The sequence below is a fragment of the Camelus bactrianus genome, chromosome 19 (genome assembly GCF_048773025.1).
Source record: "Camelus bactrianus isolate YW-2024 breed Bactrian camel chromosome 19, ASM4877302v1, whole genome shotgun sequence".
NCBI lineage: Eukaryota > Metazoa > Chordata > Mammalia > Artiodactyla > Camelidae > Camelus > Camelus bactrianus.
Genome location: NC_133557.1, coordinates 22,248,261 through 22,270,424, shown reverse-complemented (window position 1 = coordinate 22,270,424; position 22,164 = coordinate 22,248,261). Strand labels below are relative to the sequence as shown.

At 47.8% G+C, this 22,164-nt stretch overlaps 1 long non-coding RNA gene across 1 annotated transcript; it reads left to right on the top strand.

The window, feature by feature from the left end:
- The first annotated feature begins 11,813 nt into the window (after nucleotides 1–11,813).
- On the top strand, nucleotides 11,814–20,023 carry LOC141573993 (uncharacterized). The gene is made up of 3 exons (XR_012500482.1): nucleotides 11,814–11,902; nucleotides 13,225–13,290; nucleotides 19,491–20,023. It is a non-coding gene; the product is annotated as an uncharacterized LOC141573993 (long non-coding RNA).
- Nucleotides 20,024–22,164: the final 2,141 nt, after the last annotated feature.

Here is a 22,164-nt window from a genome sequence, read left to right as displayed (position 1 = left end):
ATCTTACTTGGTTATTCGTGCACTTGGGTTTTATCCATCTCTTCCATCAGACTATAATTCCATGAGGACAGCCACCTTGACTGCCGTGTTAATTTGGTGACTCACAAGTGTGCCGCACAGCCCCAGGCACATAGTAGGTGCTCCGTAGATATGACCTGAATACACAAGGGAATAGTAAATACACACCTCCGTGTCAACATACACACTCATGCTTCACCCCATCTGTTCGTACACACATACACATCTCTAACATTCATGGCCCATAGTCATTCACTCATTCAGCAGTATATGTGGAGTGGGTGCTTCAAAACTGATGCACAAACTGACGACGTAACTCTGTTAACACAGGCATCCACACAATACACATAGGGCCCTAAACACTCAGGCACAGTATGGAAGAGACTGTTCCTCCAACCTAGTTGTCCCTTCCTTCCTTAGAGAAGAAAGAATTTAGCTGGCACATAGCTGCCCAAAATCATGACTACATTTCTCAGCTTCCCTTACAGTTGGTTGTGACTATGTAATTATGTCATTGCTAGTGGAATGAGAGCAGAAGTACCAAGTATAATTTCCAGAAAGTGTCTTAACGGAAGAGGAACATATATTTTTGTACCTTCTTCCTCATTGCTGACTTAGAATGTGGATGTGATGGCTGGAACTCAAGCAGCCATTTTGGAGCATAAGATGGAAGCCATGTGTTGTGGTTGACAGCATAATAATACAGAAGGAGCCTGAATCCTTGACCAGGGGGAACCTCTCCCATCAGCCCTGGCTGCTTCTGGGCTTTTGTTACCAGAGAGGGAAATAATCTTGTGTTCCACCTAAGGCACTTTTAAAATGGGCTTATTGTTACTTGCAGTTGAATCTACTGCTGATTTACACACACACACACACACACACACACACACACACACACACACACACTTTCTAGTCTCTTTTCCTCTCTGGGCGAATCATTGGGAGGACCCATTCTGTCCAATGACATTACCCGGATCCCTGGAGGAGGCTGCATCCTGACCCTACTCTCTACCAGTGCCCACTCCCAAGTCCCACTGACAACCATGCACCCGGAACAAGATATTCATCTAGGCTCTCCCTCCTCTGGGCAAAAAGCGTCATCATCTCCCGGTGGATTTATGCTCTGGCCTTTCATTTCTCTTCTCTGAGAGCATCTGGGGAAGATTTATGGAAGAAATAACAGAGTGAAACCTGAATTCCTTAGAGCTCGGGGCTGTCAACCACAGAATCTGCAGAGGGAAGGAAACTCTCCCGTGATGACAGCTGTCACATGGATGTCACAGATTCCCTTGGGAAGCTCTGCCCCCAGATCCTCTGTCTCCTGAGGTCCCACTTGCCCTTTAAGGCCCAGCCCAATTAGGCCTCTTGCCTGAAGTCTGCTCTGTGATTCCTAGTTCATGGGAATGGGTCTACTCTGAGCCTGGAAACAGCCCTGCTGGCCCACTCACTGGGGGTTTATTTCCACTTCAATGTCCTCCCTCCTTCCCAGGCCCTGACCTTGGATTCTGCCTCCTCCTGTGGTCATCAGAATTCTACTCACACCCCACAAGGGCCCAACGTTCTTCTTGGGGGTTGTTTTCCTAACCAAGGGCTTAGCATCAAACAAGGCTTGGACAGGACCAGGTTATGTTACAACAGACCACAAAAGCAAAGCTGTAACTTTGAACCTCTGTAAATATTTAGAAGTAATGAAATTATACTCCTGGTTTTATAAAGATGGTCATAAATCAGGAGTCCATGTTGATTATATGTGGGTCCTCCAGTGTAATATAAGTGTATACATCATACATTATAAATGTACCTCTCCAGGCCCATAAATTTGATGTAAAACTAACATATGAGCTATAATAGGCATTAAACATTTCATTAACACTAGCTTTGCCTATATTCCTAGAATTTAGGATGTCTATTTTGGAATAATTTGGGTGGCCCAAGACCGTGATAAATGGCTGATGTGGGAAGGTGTGTGAGTTTAGCAAGCGGGGTGGGGGGGGATTTAAAATTCCTGTTGTTGACCTTGGAATGCTGCTTTGGAAAAATAGCCTGCAGCTCCTCTCCTTTCCTTCTTACTGGCAAGCTCATGTGTGAGTCCTCCTGGGAGATGGGAGGTGAGTAACAAATATGGAGGACCTACTGTGTGCTGTGTTCTCACCTTTAGTTATAACATTTGCTTATGAAGCCATTTGTCCATGAAGAAACATGGAGGTCACCACTTACTTTAGAGTGTTGTAATCTTTGCACTTAATAGAAGATTTTTTTGATTGAAAGGATATAAACCCAATTTCAAACTGACATAATCCAAAATGGGAAGTGACTGGCCCAGTGATGGGCAAGTCCAGGGGTTTCAGGAGGGGCTGGATCCAGGAGCTTGAATGTGACTATAAAGTATTTGTCTCCATCTCACATCCCTCATTCCCTGGAAGGCTATTCTCTCACAGTGATAGAGATTGTCGCCACTGACTCTAGTGTGCTATCCCACCAGCTTTGCAACCCCTGCGGAAAGTTACTTTCCCCCTTTTGAGAGTTCTAGCAATATCCCAGGCTGACTTTTACTGGACTATAGTGAAAACCACTCACTGGCTAAAGAATTGGCTGCTTTGATTGGCCAGGCTTAGGTCACATGCCCATCCTTGAGGAGGCGTGGGAGTCATCTCCTCCCAAAACACATGGACCAAGTGTGGGGGATGAGCTATCCATTTGGTTTCCAGCAACAGAAACTGAATTTGATTAACTCAGACAAAATGGGAATTTACTGGCTACAAAAAGGGTATTAGATGATCAGTGTTGGCTGAGAAATATACTTAGAACAGGTGGAAATCAGGAGTGTTTCAGAATAACCCTGCAGCAGGAATTTCCTAAGTGGGTGACCTTGAACTCAATACACAGTGGAATGAACCCAGTAAATATTTCTTGTTTGAATGAATGAAGAATTAATGAAAAGAAGGGGGCTTAAAAATTGCTTAGACAAAATCACAGATATCTGCTTTATCTTTGCTTCCCCAGGGCTTTCCCCATCACTTGTTTTGGACTGTTTTGCAGGATGCAACCCTGGTAATGACCTCCAACTTCCTCATGCCCGCTACTCTCTTGGCTTCCAAGATCCCAATGTCAGGATTTTCCTCCTTCCTCTCTCGCTGTCTCCCTCCTCCTAGCCCCCAATGCCAGCATGTCCCAGGATTCTGCCTCCTCTTCCCCCTCCCCACTGGCTTCCATGGGCAGCCCTCTTTGTTCACAGCTTCAAGTGTCACCTCATTTCTGGTCCTACCATCTCTTTCAAATTCTAATCTTAGGTTTCTCCAAACTCAGATTCAGATCCTGTTTAGTAGGCACCTACTATTTGCTGAATCCTCTTCTAAGTACGTACAATGTTTCATTTAATCTCCACGGCAACCCAGAGAAGATGTCAGTTCTTGAGCGCATTTTACAGATGGACAACAGGAGACTCAGAGAGGTAAAGGGCCTTGTCTAAGGCTGCTCTGCCAGGTGGTCACAGATCCAGGATTCAAACCCTAAGCCTACAATTTTCGCCCTGCTTTAGTACTTCCAACTAAGTCATCTGAGACTTAACTCTTCATCTAACTTCCTTAAGATGACCAAACCAGTTGACGAGATGTCAGGATCAAGATTTGGGCACCTTCTTCATTGCCTCCCTTTGTCTCCCATGTCTAAGCAAACACCTGGTCCTTCAGTGTCACTTCTCATGGGCCCCTTCTTCCTTCCATCAATCAATCAATGAATCAATGAATCAATCAAGTTTTATGACTGTGTTGGTATGAAGATGAATATATTCCAGGATGGGTTATATTCACTTTTTCTTCATGATTTTCAAAGAAATTAAAATGTTTTTGTGGAGTCCTGAGAGTATCATGAACTATAGGCACTGCTCCCACTGTGCCTTGTTCATCTCTGCACTGGCCCAAGACAAGAGCTGACCTTCCACCTGCAGCCCATCCCGAACACGCTGGCAGAGCAATCCTGCAGGGCTCACCTGATGTAGGTGCCTGTCAAGCATCTATCCCTCCTCTGTCTTCTGGTGGTAGAGACCCAGGTTTCCTTTGGAGAATCTGCTCTTCCCACTCTCAGGCTGATTCTACTCTGACTCCAGGCGACGGCACATAACTGAGGTCTAGCCAATCAGAATAGTGCATTCTCCCTGCCTCAGTGACTGGCTTGGGAGGTGGGACTCCTGGAAGCAGCTGGAAAGGGGCAGTCCCTTTCCTTGAGGGTGTGAGGGAGGCCGGGAGCTTCCTGTAGCGCTGCCTAGGGTGGGCTTGTGGGGAATAAAGTCAAGAGAATGGAAGGTAGAGCCAAAAGGAGGGGGGGGGGAGAGAAAGAGAGAGAGAGAGAAAGAAGAAGGAAGAGGAGGAGGAGGAGGAAGGAGAAAGAGAGAAGAGGAGGAAGAGCAGATTTGTTGGTGTCATTGGGACGCCTGGATCCAGCCATGCCTGAAACAGTGATATTCTTGGCCTCTTCAATGCCATAAGCCAACATTTTACCCCTTTTGCTTAGGGTTTCTGTGACCTGTAACTCAATGGCAACATACTCCCTAACACATAGCTCCCCACACCCCAGATGCCCCTTCATTTAGACCCTGCTCTGACCTCACAGGATCAGCAGGATCAGCAGGATCAAGCCCCAGCTTTCCATCTTGGTACTTGGGCTCCTCACAGCCAGACCCATCCTCCTTTATCTCTGACCGAGCTTGAAAAAAACAGTGGAAAAGAAACAACACAGATGTCCTCCATGGATGAACAGTTAACCAAACTCTAGCATATATACCATGGAGTATGACTCAGCCGTTAAGACAGAATGAATTACTGATATGTGCAACAGCCCTGCTGGATCTCAGGACCATTATGGTGAATGAAAAAGACAATTGCACAGTGTTACAAATTGGGTGATTCCATTACATAACATTCTTGAAATGACAAAACGATAGAGATGGAGAATACATTAGTGGTTGCCAGACGATACGAACATGATGGGGTTAGGAATGGAGTGGGTGTGACTATAAAGGAACAGCACAAGGGACTTCCTTTATCATGAAGGGACCATCCTGCAGCTTGATGGCTGTGGTGCTTACATGAGCCTTTACTCGCGATAAAATTGCATAGGACTATATATACGTGCATGCACGTGTGCTTGCATACACACACACACACACACACACACGAGTGCATGTAAACAATGATTAAACTGACTAAGGCCTGTGGTCCAGTTAACAGTACTGTACGAAAATCAGTTCCCCAGCTCTGATATGGAATTACAGCAATATAAGATGTCACCATGGGGGAAGTAGGGGAAGAGGACACAAGACTCTATGTAACATTATTTGCAGCTTCCCATGAGTCTATAATTAATTTAGAATTAAACACTGAAAAATTCCAATGAAATATGACTACTTCCCATCCCAGCCATTCCTGTCCCTTTCCAAGATCGTGGTCCATATTCTTGGGTTTATGCCTCCTGGGAAACCCTTACCACCCCCTTCTATGCTTTCCCCCCAAAAGATGTTTAACTTTGTGTTTTAAAGTATGAGCACTGGTTTGGGTGACAACAATCCTGATTTTTCGGAGACTCAAAGGGTTTCTGAAATGTGGAACTTTGTGTTTTCAAGCTGGGACAGTCCTGGGCAAGCTGGGATGAATTAATCACTCTAGCTTTGGGTAAGTCAGCTGGACCAGGGTTTAAGTCCCAATTCTGCTGCTTACGAGCTGTGTGACCTTGTGAAAAATGCTAGACGCTGCTGTTCTTCAGTTCCCTCATCTATAAACTGGAAATAATAAGACTCTGCTGAATAGGATTGTCCTGAGGAGTCAATGAGGTCATACACGTGAATGCTGACACAGGACCTGGCATGTAATATGTGCTCATTAAATCAGAAGCCTTCATTACTTCTTGGCTACTCAGCAGACAGAGCCCCCCTCTGCCCCTCAGGGAGCACCCCCAGGGCCCTGGGCTCTGCTCAATCTCCCGGGGCAGACACCCTATGCTGCATCAATAGTTAAAACACATGAACATACACACTGGGACTTAGTAAAACACATTGTTACACAAATTTATTTTATGTAATAAAACATATACAGCACTTGAAAATACAATTCTCTGACCCAAAAATTTGACCTACAACTTGCATGTGAGCTGGAGCAGACATCAAACATTTCATTAACACTTGTTTGTTTGCCCTCTTAGAACTTAGAACAAGGTCTGGTGACACCTGTCACTTTCGGCCGAATGATCTAGTTCCCTATAGACATGTCTGTCACTCCCCTCCACCAACCCCAGCTGTGATCTGCATTCCTGGAATCTGGCATTTATCCCAGTTTCCTCTCCAGTCAACTCTGACCCTGACAAGGTGCTTTCCATCTGCTCAGGACTCAGGGGAGTCACCCATTTGATAAATATTTTTGGAGCATTTGCTGTTTTTCATACCCACCCCATTCCCCAGACCAGAATGTACCTCCACAAGGCAGGGTTTTTGTCTGTCTGGTTTACTGCTGTATCCCAGGGCCTAGACTGTGGCTGGTGCCCAAGAGATGTTCAACAGATGTTTGTGGATTGAATTGTGAAGGAGATAAACAGCAGTGATATTGGCCTGCAGGGGGATAAAGGGGAAGTCACATCTGAGCTTGTGACATGCAAAATAAGAAAGAGCCAACAGGAAAAGATGTGGGAAACAGCAAGTGCAAAGGGCCTGGGGCAGGATTGAACTTGATGAGTTGGAGGAACAACAAGGAGGTTGGTGTGGCTGCATCAGAGTGAGCCAGAGGGAGACAGGAGGGAGATGAGTCTGACAGGTGGCCAGACCATGCAGGGCTTTGGAGGCCATGCTGAGGAGTTTAGATTTTATTCTAAGAGCAATGGGGAGCCATTGACGTTTTCAGAGCAGAGGGTGACATGATTCAATTTGTATTTCTAAAGCTCACTCTGACTGCAGTGTGTTGAATGAATGGGGGCTGAGTGGAAGCCAGAAGACCAGGGAGGAGGCTGTTATAATTATCCAGGAAGGCCAGGATGGGTGATGGGCTCAGCCCAGGGAGGCAGTGGTGGTGGAGAAACGTGGGTGGACTGAGGACACGCTCTGGAGATAGACTGGGGATTCCAGCTTGGTTGAGAAGGGATTTGGCAACAGCGAGGTGTGACTTTGCCTGGAAATTCTCTTGGTTCCTGAACATATTTCCCTTGGGAACTTGTGGGGGAATGAGATGCAATTTTAATAGTACCTTCAAATCCCCACTTCCTCCATGAGGCTCCAGGGGTCTTAACTCCTGGGCTTCCCTGCTGGGCTTCATGCTTCTAAGGTTGTTCTTTATTCTGAGTTCCCATAAAGCTCATGTTTAGTTTTGCTAATTGATATAAATGACTTGCCTTTGCTGTTGTACGTCAGTGCTGTGCACTTTCATATTAATTGATTTGGAAGAGGAAAATTAAGTGCTTCAATTTGCCATCTTTCCAGATGACAAAATGGGAAAGAAGAAATTTACTCGGCTGAAAGAGAGGAGCTATGAGACCTGAAATTCCCTTTGGAGGGGGAGACAGAGGCTGCCCTGGGGAAGGGTCTGAACTCCTTAAAGGAGTAACCCCGGGGGAGAGGAGGGATGGTGGGGATGAGGACAGAGCCCACCAGCACCTCCAGCAGCCCTTCTTATACATGAAGAGTTTAAAAAAGTTAAAGTGCTTTTCAAGGACTGGATTTCCTTTAACTACACAGCTGCCCTGCCTGTGGGTCAGACAGGCAGGTGTGCAGCCATTGTCAGTGACAGGAAGCCCAATGCCCACATATGTGAGTGAAAAGGGAATGTATGGATGGGCTCATAGAACTGAAAAGGCCCGAGGATGGTGCTAGCCTCAGGTAGGGCTGGATCCAGGGGCTCTAGTCAGTTTCATCCCCGCTTTTCCCTGCTGGAGGAAGATGCCACTTCCAGTGCAGCAACTCTGGAAGGAAGATGTTCTCTTCCTGGTGGTGTCACTGACCGTCCTGAGTCCATTCCCAAAGAGTGTCCTTCTGCCTGGTGTCGTTGAGCCAACGAGACCGAGGTTGGTTCAGAAGCAAAGGAAAGCTTTATTCGTTGATCAAAGAATCCAGAGGCGTGAGCTCCCGCTCTAGAGCACATGCTCTCCCCCACCCACCGCAGGCTGTGGGTGGGGCTGCTTGGGGGATCTCTGGGCAGGGCGGCGAGGGGGGCGGAGTTCTCGCGGGGCTGGCGCAGCCGTGCTGCCGGAGGCTCCAGGTCGCAGTGCCGGGTGCAGCGTCTCTGCACACAGCCCGCCGCCGCCATCTTGGATTCAGTGTCGCTCCCGGCTTCTGCACACGGACCCTCCCCACCCCCACAGCTGAGGTGCCATCACTGACACTTCCCACCAGGACTCCAGCCTTCCAGGTGAGAGCCCTCTGCGCGCGGCAGCCTGTGAGCAAGTGCAAGCAGACTAAGCACAAAGGAAAGGAAGAAGGTTAGACCTTGTTTTATTACCAGATTCTGTTTTTATTTCTTGGAAATTGTTAACGGGCTTTGCTGGTAACAGTGGCACCTGCGGAGTTCTCAGGAGCCACCTGATTGGACCAACCTGGTCACATGCCCATCTCTGACCAAACGCTGGGGTCAAGCTGGCGGTATTTGCTCCTGGCAGGGCTACCCCCAAGGACCTTGGTGTCAGTTAGAAAAGGTACCCCTTTCTCTTGGGTGAAGCAGCTGTGGTCTGGGACACATACTTGGGCAGGAATTTAAGCCCCTTCTGCAGGTACAGCCTGCCCAGGTGTAGCCAGGGGTCCTGGATGCGCCGACTGCCAGGCCTGGATCACAGACCCCACATGCAGTGAGTGTGGGGCTCCCCAACTCATTGCTCATGAGCCCAGAGTGCAGGACAGAGATTCCCCAAAGGACAGTTGGGGTGCTGTGCCCAGAAGGGACAGTTCATTCCTTTGTTAATATATTTTTAGAAAGCACCCACTATGTGCCAGGGCTGTGCAGTGAAGACAGTGGACTGAGATCCCTGCCCTCATGGAACTTCCAGCCTCGTTTGGGGGATGAGATAAAACAGAAATCCATGAATTTATTAGTTACACATAATCACGACCACAGCACTGTGGAGACAAGAAAGCAGGACAGGGGGACGGGTGTGCAGTGTCAGGTGGGGCTGCCGTGGATGGCCTCACTGACAAGGTGATGCTTGAGTAAAAACTACAGGAGGTGATTCACATGGATGCTCGGGAAAGAGAGCTCCCAGAAGAAGAAAAAGGCAGTGCAAAGGCCCTGAGGTGGCAGGTTGCAGGGCAGCGGGGTGGGGCCAGTGGACTAGGCCTTGTGGGTCCTTTTGAAGACATTGGGTTTTTACTCTGAGTGAGGTGGAGCCACTGCAGAGTTTGAGCCGAGGATGGGCGGGATCTGACTTAGATTCTGGGAGGTGATGCCCCCCCAGGTGGTGAAGGGACTGTACACCCTTCCTGATCTCATGGAGCCCCTGATCCAGGCCAGGGTGGGCACAGGGACTGACCTGGATAAATGAGCACAGAATCTATTTTTCAAGGGGGCACGTGCCCTGTGTACCTCTCCTCCCCCTCCCACTCGCATTCTGCTCTCCAGGAAGCTGCCTCTGACTCTCCTTGTCCAGAGCCGCTGACTGGGCCTGGCAGAGCAGCTGGTGTGGTCCATGTGTGGTCCATGGAAGGAGGGCTGTGAGCTGGGTGCTCAGCTCCCCATGGTCCCCTGAGCCCGGGCCATCCTGGGGGTGGGGGAGGGACTCAGCACCACCCTGTCCTCCTGGAAAAGCCCCTCAGCCTGCCTGGTCCCCAGCCCTCCTGAAGCAGCACCCCTTCCATGGGTCTGCCTGGTCCCACCACTTAGATGTCCCCGGGGCAAACTCTGGGCTCTAATAGTTGGGATTCTTCTGGTTGCAAGTGACAATCTCAATTCCAACAGGCTTAAGTGAAAAAAGAAAATTTACTGTCTCAGGTTATTAAAAGTCAGGGGTGTTAGGCTTATGACCCAGCCGGATCCAGGGACTCCCACAACTTAATCATGACTCGGTCTCTCTCCATGTCTGGGCTCTGCTTTCCCTGGGGTTGGCTTCACTCCCAAGCAGGCTGTCTCGTGGGGTGACCAAGACGACCGCCAGCAGCTCGGGCAGCCGCATGGCACAGAGAGAGTCTCTTCCCACCAGATCCAGCAAGGGCCCCAGGGCAGGCCCTTGTTGCCTGTTTGGGGTCACACATCCATCCCACAGCCGGTCAGAGCATCCAGGAGGATGGATGGGGCGGCTTGGTCACGCCTGGGTCACATATGCCCACCCTGGTGCTGGGAATTGGGGTCGCCGTGCCCAGTCCACACAGCGGCTCAGTGTGAGGGAGGCCTGGTCCACAGTGGGAAATCAAAGGTGGACAGGGATGGACACACAGACACAGAAATCATGGAAGTCACTGTGGTTCCTTATCTCAGAGCAGGAGAGGGAGTCTGGGAGGTAGGAGTGTGGGGAGGGAGGAGGGGAGGGAGTGAGGGGCTAGGAGGGCACTGGCTTCCCTCAGAGCTCCTCCTGCGATCCCACCAACACGCCTGGGTGCAGATCCACGCCTCTTCCCCAAATGACATTCCTGCCCAAGCACACGCCCACAGGGACGCTGTGGATACACACGTGTGAACCTGTAGTCACACTTGTACACAGCCATGCAGCCATGCGTGTGCGCGCACACATGCAGAGCATTTTCCCACCGCCTCACACGCACTTGTGGACACCCTGCCTGTAACAGCTGTGTGCACAACGCCCTACTGTGTACATCCACTCTCACATGTGGGGCATTGAATCACTCATTCTGAGCCCAGACCATTTGGATCCAGATCCCAGCACCAAACTGTGTGACTTGGGTCATCTGACTTAAAGCCTCTTCCTCGTTTTCCTTAACCCTAAGAACCTATCTCAAAGCTGTTGTATTACGTGAGTTAATACATGGAAAGTGCTTAGAAGAATGTCTCACAAACAGTAGGCACTTTACAAACACTAGTCATAATCACAGTCCCATGCACATGTCCACACACTCACTTCCACACACGTGCCCCCTGTGAGCACCTGCCTGCACGCATCTGCACTTCCCACACCTGCACCGACACCAGCCCAGGCAGGACACACACGGAGATGCATGTTCACATGTGTACAAACATGGCAAGCCCAGACTGCACACTTGCACCTGTGCACATTACTCCTGCAGATCAGCACCCACACATGCACACGTGCACCCATGTGGACATGCACTCCCATGCACACACAATGCCATGTGCACAAACATGCATGTCCCCCGTGCACATGTATGCCACATGCATTATACACGTGTCCACATGCACACATATACCCATGCATACATGCATACCATAATCTGTGTCCCTCATGCACACATGTATTCATGAGCACTATACCCCCACAAGCACACACACATCCCTCCTCTCTGCACAAGGTCAACGCCTTCATCCCCTCCCTCTCAGATTCAACACAATGTGCTGTACGTCTGCGTCTCACTAGGAGTCTCACCAGAGGGAGGTCACCATACTGAAAATATCAAGTGTACGTATCCCATGACCTAGCTAGTCCAACCTCTGCCACAGTTTATCCTGGGGAAAATTTTACCCACGTGGACATGGAAATATGAGAATGCTCATTGCAGCCATGGTCATAATAGCAAAAAATTGCAATTGACCTAAATATCCCTCAACAGAAGAACGACTAAATAAATACGGTTTTCTACAAACTAAGAATACTGTACTGTGATTTAACAGAATTTTTAGATCTTTATTTTACTATTATAGAAACATCTTCAAGATACGGTGTTGAGTGAAAGTGAGTTGAAGAATGAAAACAAGTTGAAGAATAACACAGTTTGATACTGTTTGCATGAAATAAGGTAAAGTATGTCCTTTTTATGGGCTCATATTTATGTGGGAAAGTATATGAAAAAGTATCTAGAAAGATGCATTCAACAGATCACAGTGGTTACTTCCAAGGAGGGGACCACAGTTGGATAAGAGACATTTGTCCTAAAGAATCAACAAAATAACTGACAAGAAGTGATAAGTGAATTTAGAAAGATCACAGGATAGAAGATCAATAGAAAAAAAATCAATTTAAATTCTATATACCAGCAGTGAACAATTGGGAAATGAAAATTTAAAATGCCATTTGCAATAGCATCAGAAAACATTAAAAAAAAAAAGCCTGGGGGATATATTTAACCAAATAGACACAAGACTTGTGTTCTAAAAACTACAAACCGTTACCAACAGAAATTAAATATTGAAATAAATGGGGAGATATACTGGTTTCTTGGATCAGAAGACTCAGTATTATCATTAAGACAGCAGTTCTCCCCAAGCCGATCTACAGATTCAATGAAATCCCAACCAAAATTCCAGGAGGCATTTTTAGAAATTGATGAGCTGATTATATGATTTAAATGAAAACACAAAGGGCCTGGATTAGTCTAAAATTTTTTAAAATAACAAAGTTTGAGGACTTACCGTATCTGATTCCAAGACTTACTATAAAGTGACAGTAATCAAGGTAGGGTGGTATTGGTACAAGGAAAGAGACACAGATCAGTGGGATGGGGGACGGACTCCACAAATACACCACTCGTATATACTCAGTGGATGTTCAACAGAGGTGCCCAGGTAATTCGATGGGGAAGAGAAAGTCTTTTTGATGAATGAATATTTATATGGAAGAAATGAACTTCACCCCCTTACTCATACCATATAAAAATTAACTTCAAATGGATTAAAACTCTGAAAGAAAACGTAAGTGGAACTCTCTGAGATACTGAGGGACGCAAATAATCCACAGCCAGGACATATTCAGCACTAGCAATTACAAAAAAAAAAAAGATAAATTGTGCTGCATAAAAATTGAAAACGTCTGCCTTCTCCTCCCCCAGATATATTTGAGAAAGGACCTGCAGTGCACAGGTTGCAAAGGCTGTTTCTCTCCCTATGCCCTTGCTCATGTCCGGCCACCCTCTCCTGCAACCACAGCCCTCCCTGGGCTCCTTGTCAGCTTCCTCCCTCGAGTCTTCAGGCCTGGGGAGGTAATGGCTTCCCTCTGCTGCTAATCTTCGGGGCCCTCACCGTCCATTCTTGGTTTCCTTAACCTGCCGTCACCTTGTAAACACTCTCTCTATTCCACCCTCCTCAACTTCCGTCTTGAGATTTGACATCTGTTTCCTGCTAGGACCCAGCCTGGGGCCGAGGCAGTGGCAGCTGCTGGTAGGAGGCTTGTCTGGAGACACAACCACAGGTAAGCTAGCAGAGGGAAGTTCAACTTCATACACGGTGGAGACAGAGCAAGGGTCAAAGGAAAGATTGCCCCTGGGAGTGTTGCCCCCCACTAACCCATCTGGGGTTAATCACGTGGAATAATGATACTAAGGAAACTCAGATAACTGGAATGGACAGAAATGGGGGCTTCTCCATCATATGGGCTTCTGCAGGTCACCTCTTTGTGCTCTGCATCATTGTTAGAACAAGAATTTTCTAAGTTTGTTTTCGGCCCTCTGTTTCAAGGGGAGGTCATCTAGTCCTTGGACTACCACAGATGGACTTCTCCCTATCAAGGGCTTACTACTCCATGTCTAGGTTGACAATTTGCTCTGTAGGACAGTTCTTCTCTTTGTCTAGCCTGTGGCTCACATGCTGCAGCGTGATGACTTCCCACTTATTCAGGCTTTGAGAGAATCAAAATGAGCTTTTTCAAAGGGAATCAGAAATTTCCTTCCTTATGACAGTTTTTGACATGTCAGGACAACAGGATTTTACTTATTGTATATCTTTTTTTCCTTTCTTTCTATTCATTCTTTTAACATCCATGGTGAATTCAGAACCAAAGTCACACATTTTGGAAATGTTAGGTTAACCATAGATGTGCCTTGGCTGCAGGGCTTTTCACAACTTAACATGCTGATGTTCTAAAGGGGAAACTAGAGGGTGCAGCTTTTCCTGGACCCACAGACCAGGGAACCTTTCTCTAGCAGAGCTTTACATGGAGCTAACACCACATGGAACATCCTTGGAAACAAACTGATAGACCCCAGCTCAGTTACTGCATAGACGGAGAAATTGAGGTTTGGGACCACGTGACTTGCTACAGTAGGGTTTGCAAAGCAGCTTAATCCCTTTAAATAAAGCAATAGGACAATGACCTGCAAGTAGCATATAATAACTGTTAGTTCCTTCCCTTTTCGTGTCTTCTTCTTGGAGCCTCAGTTTTATCACCTGTCAAATGGGAGCACTAATACTTTTTCTACAGTATCTGTCATGAGACTTTTGGTTATAAATGATGGAAAAACCAACTTAAAATGCTTGCATGAAGGAAACTCATTGGATCATATAAAGCTCAGCTTAATCTCAATACTGCCAGTGTCATCTGGACTCTTTATCTCCATACTGGTTTTATGCTAAGGCAGACCTCGCCCTGGGAGCAGCAGGGATGACCCCCAGCAGCCCTGGGCTGATTCCCTTCTAGCTTAGCCACCCTAGCAGATGGAAGGCACCTCATTCCCAGCATCACTGAAAAGTCCCAGGTCTAGCTGCATCTGGGTCACATCCTGAGCCAGTCACCACAGTCTGGAGAATGGGGTGCTCTGGTTGCTCAGATCTTGATCACATGATTAACATTGACCCAGCTCCCAGGAGTTGCTCATTGACAACAAATAGGTTGCTTAGCAACCAGTTCCTGTCTCTTTTTTGTCATTCAGGACTGGCAAAACCCTGCCAGGGTCCTGATTATTGAATGTTAGCGCTTAGCATCCTTTTTTCTTTTTTTTAACTTTATTTTTCATTGAAGTGTAGTTGATATACAATGTTAGGTCCAGGTGTGCAGCAAAGCGATTTGTTTTTTAGCCATGGCATTTCCTTGGAGAAGAGGCAAGATGGCAGAGTGATTAAAATAGACAGTGAAGTTCAACGAGCTATGGTTGAAATTCCGACGGTGGCATTTACTCACTGGATTAAATTACTTAATCTCTATGTGACTCAGTTTCCTTGCCTATAAAATGTGGCTGGTAATGTTGTGCGCCTCTTGGGTTGTGAGGGTTAAATGAAGTGATTCATGTAGATAGATGGCTTAGAACAACGCCTCACCTGCTGGTGGGGGCCGCAGGGCTCCCTAAAAGTGGGCTAAATGTTAGCAAGTCTGTTGGAGGAGGTGGCAGTCATGACAACCACCGGACCCACTTCATCATGTCCAGTCTACCCCTGGTCTCCCAGGGACCACCCTGCAGCCAGGGGTGTTTCAGTCTGTGTTATCTCTCCAGCCCTTAGTGATCTGGTCAGGTACAGTGCTTGGCACATAGTAGGTGCTCAGTAAATATTTGTTACCTGCAGAATCCAGGGCACCTCAGGTAGAGTCAACCTTTTGCCTGCTCTTCACAAACCAGGAGTCAGTGCCGAGAACTCGTCCTCCCTGGGTCTCCAGAGATTGCCTTAGAAACAAAAAGAGCAAAAGCTGGCCGCCCGTTGACCTGTCAGACCCTCTTCCATGAGTGCAGGGGAAGCCACCACCTGGTGGATGATCCCTTGCTGCAGTCAGCAGCTCCAAATGCTGTGTTGGCAAAAGGCAAGCTGCCTGCAGAACCGTTTCTTATTTTTGTCGGACATAAAACCAGGTCTTGAGCACTTACGTTTCCATCCTACTCATTTCAGAGGCAATTAGCTGTCGGGTGCCTTTGCCTGGAAGCTCCCTTGCACATCTACTTGTTGGATGCACTCATCCCTGTCCAAATAAGCCAGCAGAAGATTTATGTCAACTCGCTATTAAAGTACAATTTTAACAATCCTTTTAAATGACAGTAGCATCTACGCGTAACTAACACTGTACGTTAAGCCTCCCTCAGGGACAGCAACCTGCTTCATTAAAACAGCCGTTAATGAAGAGGCTCTATAAATCAGCAGCTTTTACACAAAAACGCACGATCTAAACTCTTTCTGCAGCTCCACCCTGCTGCTGACAGACAGCTCAGAATGGAGGTGAGCACCTGGAAGACGTTGCCATGAAGGGCAAAAGAAGCCAGTTTTAAGTATTTTAAGTGAAGCCAGGACAGCCAACCGAAACTTATTTTCTCCAGCAGTAGCCTCAGGACACGTAGAGGAAAACAGACCTAATGTCTTTTCTGTGATCAAACCTTCCTACCGCACCGGGCAGGGCGTGAGGTCACCCTGACACCTCTCTGTGACTTTCATGGGGTGGAGGTGGGGCCTCCGCAGGCCAGTGGAACTTGGACTCCAGTGCCCAAACTCAGCCTGCCAGCAGCTCAGCGTTTACCGAGATGGACCTTTGCGACGCCTTGGTCCACACTCCTAACCATAGCGTCAGAGAGGCTGAGGTCCAAGAGGGAAAACGTCTTGGCCAATGCTGTAAAATTGCCCAGGGCAAAGTCCAGGTGAGAACTGAGCGGTCCTTATGCTGCTCTCCTGAGGGACTCCTGCTTCCCTTAGTTCATGGGCTGCCCCCCTCCCCCAGGAAAGGGGGCACAGTGCACTGCCCATCAGCAAGCGTTCTTTTGTTCTCAGATGTCACTGGGATGCTGCAAAATCAAGAGGCCGTAGATGGATGGCTGTGTTGCGAGGACCCTGAGCAGGGTAATTCTCTCCTCAAGGTGAAGGCCATACTCGTCTGAGTGTCCCCTGGGGCCTGGGAGAGCCCTGCACCCAGAGAGGCTCACCACAGCCTTGTCTGGATTGAATGAAACCAGTGACAGGAAAGCCACGCCTCCCTGACCAAAGGTCTCGTTGTCCACGCTTTCTTCCCTTTCTTAACCTCCTAGTGGCAAAAGCTTAAGGTCTCCAAGTGTCACCCCAAAATAAGGATTTTCATAATCAATTTTAAAATCTGGTCAGTCCAGCCACTTGTTGACCAATAAGCTTATAGACAGTTTCCTCTGAGGTTTCCATACTTCTAAGTGACAGCTCAGGGAGACATGACCACTTTGTGGAGGGAAAGGCAAAGACATTCACGGTTTACAAGCCACAGAAAGCCACCTTCCAAACAGGAAGCAGGACAAGTTCCTCTCTTTGCTGTGTCTTGGCACCAGTCCTCCCAACCAGACCCTAATTAGGATGGACGGCTGTTCTCCACCCTGGGACTGGAAGGAAGCCTGGGATTATCTCAGCCAAGAAATCTCCAACACTGAGAAATGTCAGAGCCACCACACGGATGAGCAGAAAAGAAATGATAGGTTTTTCAGGAGCCCCTTTGTGCCTTGGCTGTGGCCACTATGAGATAAGGTGCCAGGCTTTGGGAATGGGCAGCATTGATCTGGTTCTATTTGGAGGTTCAGAAGACTCATGCCCCCGCCTTCTCACCCCTCACCTTCTGCAAGGCACTCAGCTACCTTCCTAACCCTAACCCCTGGGGAGAAGTCCCGACCCCTGTGTAGAAGGAAAGACTTTCAGGCATGGATCTAAGTGTGGTGAGTTACTAGGTTGGGGCTGATGGATGCCGCAGACTGTGAGGGATCCTAAGACCCCATCTACTCTCTGGAACTTATCTTCAGAAACACTTGCTTAAGGGTGCAAAGAAACATGTATACAGATATTTCCAGCATTACTATTATTATTATTTGTAACAGTGAAAAATAACCTTTCAAATTGGAACAACTCAATAGCCTTTACCAGGAGACTGGTTAAATAGTTCAGTGGTTAAAAACATGGGCTGTAGGTTCAAATCTTGGCTTTATTACATACTGGCTGTGTGACCTGAATAAGTTTCTTAACTTCTCTGTGCCTCAGTTTCTCCATCTTTATAATGGGGAGGGGAAAAAAATCAGTATATTTTAAAGCTTTCCTGGTTTTCTTTGCTCAGCTCTGCATTCTGTCCCCATTAGATTTTAAGCCAGGACATTCTGTTGATTTTCAAGAGCCACTGACGCAAAATTACAATCAGAGCCTAATTTTAAGCTTATTGGAACCACGGATCCTACAGCAAATGTTTATTGCTTCCAAGAGAGAAGAGGCAGTGCTCAGCCATCAACCTGGTGGTTCAGGTTAAAAGATCAGTGTTGCCCTTGCTCTTCTCTTTGCCTCAGTCCCCATTTCCTGCCCTCCAGATACAGATGGAGTCTGTATGATGGTGCTTCTCACTCCTGCCTTGCACGCCCCAGTCCACGCTTCGTTAGCTCCCCTGATAATGACACTGGCTTCCTGTGTGGGCTCCCTGCTTCCACCCTTGTCCCTGTAGTCTGTTCTTCACATGTGGCTGGGGATGCTGTTGGTACCTATGTCAGCGCACGTCCCTCCCCCTTGGGAGCCCCCTCTCCCATTGTCATCCATTTGAGAATAAAATCTAGATGAATGAAAATAAATAAAAAAAAATCTCTGACTAGAATAAAATCCTCACCATGGCCTTGTTCAGTCTTTCCAGATTGTGCATCTACAGCAGCCTCCCCGCCACTATCACCATCTGACATCCTTCCCTCCCTTTATTTCCTATTTAGCACTTTTTTCTCTTTGAAATTATCACATATATTCATTTTCTACTGTGATTAACTGTCTTCTCCACTCTTGTAAGATTGTGTCTGTCTTACTCACTTCTGTAGCCCCAGGCCCTGGAATATTGCCGGGCAAAGGAAGTACTCAAAGGATATTTGTTGGAAACATGATTTGGTCTTAACATCTCTTCTGCTTAAAGCTTTGGGGACAACTAAGAACAATTTTACATGAAAAAAAGGATGAGATGCTATCCTTGTGAATCCAACTGCAATTCCCATGTCTGGGTCTAAATCCACTTACCAGCCTGCTGTGCATGTCGATACAAGTCTTCTTGCCCCAGGAGCCCGAGGCCCAGCATCGCAGCTCTAGGGAGATGCAGCCTGAGACGTGTGCACATAGTCTCCCCGAGAGTCTTCTGCCTCTGTTTCCTCATTTGTCAAAAACAGACATAGAAATGGGCCTGTGTCCTTGAAGAGACTTTCCAGCTCTGGGGGTCTGTGATTGATGCTCAGGTCAAGAGGGCTGGGAGCTGCCACTCGCGTTGTCTGCCCTGGGCCAGGTGGGATGGAGCCAGGGAGACAGTCACCGTGAGCCCTGTCCCTGATGCCCTGGTGCCTGTGCGGCACCTTTCAGAGCACCCACAGGCGTTAATGATCCGTCAGCTGGGTTTCTCTGGATCAGCCTCGTTTCCTGCTCTGTGAGCAGTGGCTAGAGAGAAACCGGAGAATTATTCCATCAAATGGAGCCATCACTGGGCTGGTTTTGAAGGAAATCCCTCAGCTCCTTCTTCTGGCCTGGGGGCCAGTGTTCTCTCCAGATGCTGAGGAAATTGTTGAAAGGATATGAGACAAATAGATATATTATAAAGCAATTATAGTAAAATGTTAATGGTGGAATGGAGGTGGTAGGTATAAGGTGTTCACTGTAAAATTTGTTTAAAATTTTTCAAAATAAAATGTCAAGGAAAAGTGACATGACAGTTTCTGGTCCCTTAAATTCTGTTTTTCTTTTTAGTAAAAGACTTAAAGTGGCTGAACCAGAAGCATGTCCAGGGCACAGCTGATCTGACATCTCGTCCACAGCACGGACAGACACCTCTCCTGGTCCCTATTCCCCGTTCATGGTCACACCACTCCTTCTGTCTGTCTTCTCATGGACCTTGGCAGCTGTCTCTGAAAACACCTCATTAGTGTGGAGTTTTCAGAAACATCACTCTTGCTTCTGGATTCTTCTGCTGAACCTGCAAAGAGGAGCTGGTCTCTGGGTGGTGGAGGAACCCCAGCCCTACATGGAGAAACCCTCAGGACCTCACTCATGTCTAGCCAGAAAGACTTCGATTCCCTCTGAGGATCCCCAAGTCAAACAAGAGGAGTGGAGAGGAATTTGACAAGAGGAAAAGTGGCCAGAGACAGAGCAAGGGAGCTGGTTGGATGTGAAAACTTCCATGAGAGACATGAAGAAAGGAAACTGTGGTATTGGGAAGGGGTCTGTGGAGACCCCACCGTGTGCTGCAGCCAGAGACCATGCAACAGAGGCGAGGACCCTTCCAGGGAGGTGAGTGAGCCCCATCACTGTGTCTTCACCTTGCAATTATGTATCGATGGCCAGTTATGTGCCAGGCAGAGCACTGGGCACTGGGAAGAGCAGGTTCCTGCCCAGGTGACCACTGTCACTTTTCTTCCTTGAAATTCATTTCTCCACCCAACAGCCAGGGTGAGCCAGTTAAAATCCCACCTGACCTCAGGGCCTTTGCACTTGCTATTCCCTGTGCCTGGACTGCTCTTCCCCAAGTTGTCTGCATGGCTCTCTTCCTTCCCTCCTTCAGGTCTCAGACATCACCTTCTCAGTAAGGCCCTCCTTGGCTGCTCTATTTAAAATTGCAGCCTCTCTCCCATCCTTGCCCACTCCCTGTCCTCCTTGCCAGCACTTACCACTGCCCCACAAGATACCCCCATTTTATGTGGTTATGGATCTGACCTCATGAGAACTTCTGTCTCAGAGGCATCGTGTGGGCTTTGTTCATGGCTACATCCCCAGCACTAAAATACTGCCTGGCATACAGTAGCTGCTCATGTATGTTTATCGAATGAGAAAAAAAAAAAATCTTCCCTCTGTTTTAAAGTATAGTATATTAACAGAACGTTTGAGGTATAGTAAGGCCAACAGATCAGCAAATTGGTGTCAATCCAGAGGCAGTTTGTTACAGTTCCCAAGAGAAGCCCGCCACACCTAGGGGGCCATGCGGGGAAATGCCTGGTGGGGCACAGGCAGAGGGAGGGGGGAACTGTGGCCAAGGGCTTCACTGTGGTTTCTGTGGGCAGGAGTGGAGAAAGCAGGGCAAGCAGGCTTGGGACTGTCTAGTTTGAATGGTTTCAGTGGGCTCTGGGCACAGGGCTGTCTCTGGTCGTCTGATACCTGGCCCTGGGGTGACTAGGGCAGCTGGATAGTGGTCTGGAGTGTGAGCGCCTGAAACAGGAGGTGGCTGGGGTATGGGCTCTAGATTGGTTGGTTTGTAGTTGAAAAGTACACTCACAGGCAAGCTGTTGACTATCTCTAGGAACTGGTATCCCCAGGAGGGGCAGTCTCCCCAGAGTCAGCAAGGCCCCAGAAAACAGAAAATAAGACAGTCAGTTCACCCTTCTGCTGATAGCACTCCAGTGGTGCTCTGGGCGCACGGCTTCTCTCTTATTCCCAGTGTATTACATTTTTGAAGGATGGACGAAGGGCCCAAGCTAAGCCAATCAGCAATATTCCATTGCTGTAGCTCAACACTGACTCAGAGACAGACATGTGGCCCAGATCCGGCCAATGAGACGGAAATACTCAGGCCAAGAAGAGGATGAGGGATGAGGCAGCTGGGCTGCTGGAGGCTAAACCAAGAGTGATCATCCTATTTCCCTTTGTCAGTGACAGTTAATGGCTGGGTGCGTAAATCAGGCCAAATAAAATGCAGGGTGTCTAGTTATATTTGAATTGCAGATAAACAATGAATAGTTTTTTTAGTATAAGTATTTCCAACTTAAATTCAGGACAGACTGTATGTTTCTTTGCTAAATTTGGCAATGCCATATATAACCCACTCTGGGCCAAAAAGACATAAGGGGATGTCTAAGAGGGTGTGGGAGGGTCAGCTGGTGGCTGGGTTCCATGGAGGACTTTGACCTTGCTTAAGAGAGAGATGTCGAAGAGTCTGCCATTTATTTCTTCCCTGTGTGAGGATGTGACGTCTGGAACTGTGCAGTCATCTTGAAACCATTAGGCATTGAGTTTGAGGACACGACGAGGATGTTTGAGTAGAGGGACAGGAGGGTCCCTTAATTTCAACATCGTACTTCCAAACTCAGACCCAGAAATGCCCCTTCTCTTACTTTTATGCGAGATAATTAAATGTTTCTCTTGCTTAAGCCAGCAGTTCTCAATCTTGGTCACACATTAGAAGAACTTGAGGGAGCTTTAAAATAATGCCAATGCCAATGCCAATGCCAATGCCATACTCCACAGCAACTGAGTCAGAATTTCTGAGTATAGCATTTGGGCGTTGGGGGCGGGGTTTAAAAGCTCCCCAGGTGGTTGTAATGTCCAGCCCCTTGCTAATGAGAAAGTGTGGTCCCTGGACTAGAAGCATGGGCTTCACGTGGGAGGCTGTCACAGCCATGAACCTAGACCTGATGCATTAGAAGCTGCTGTT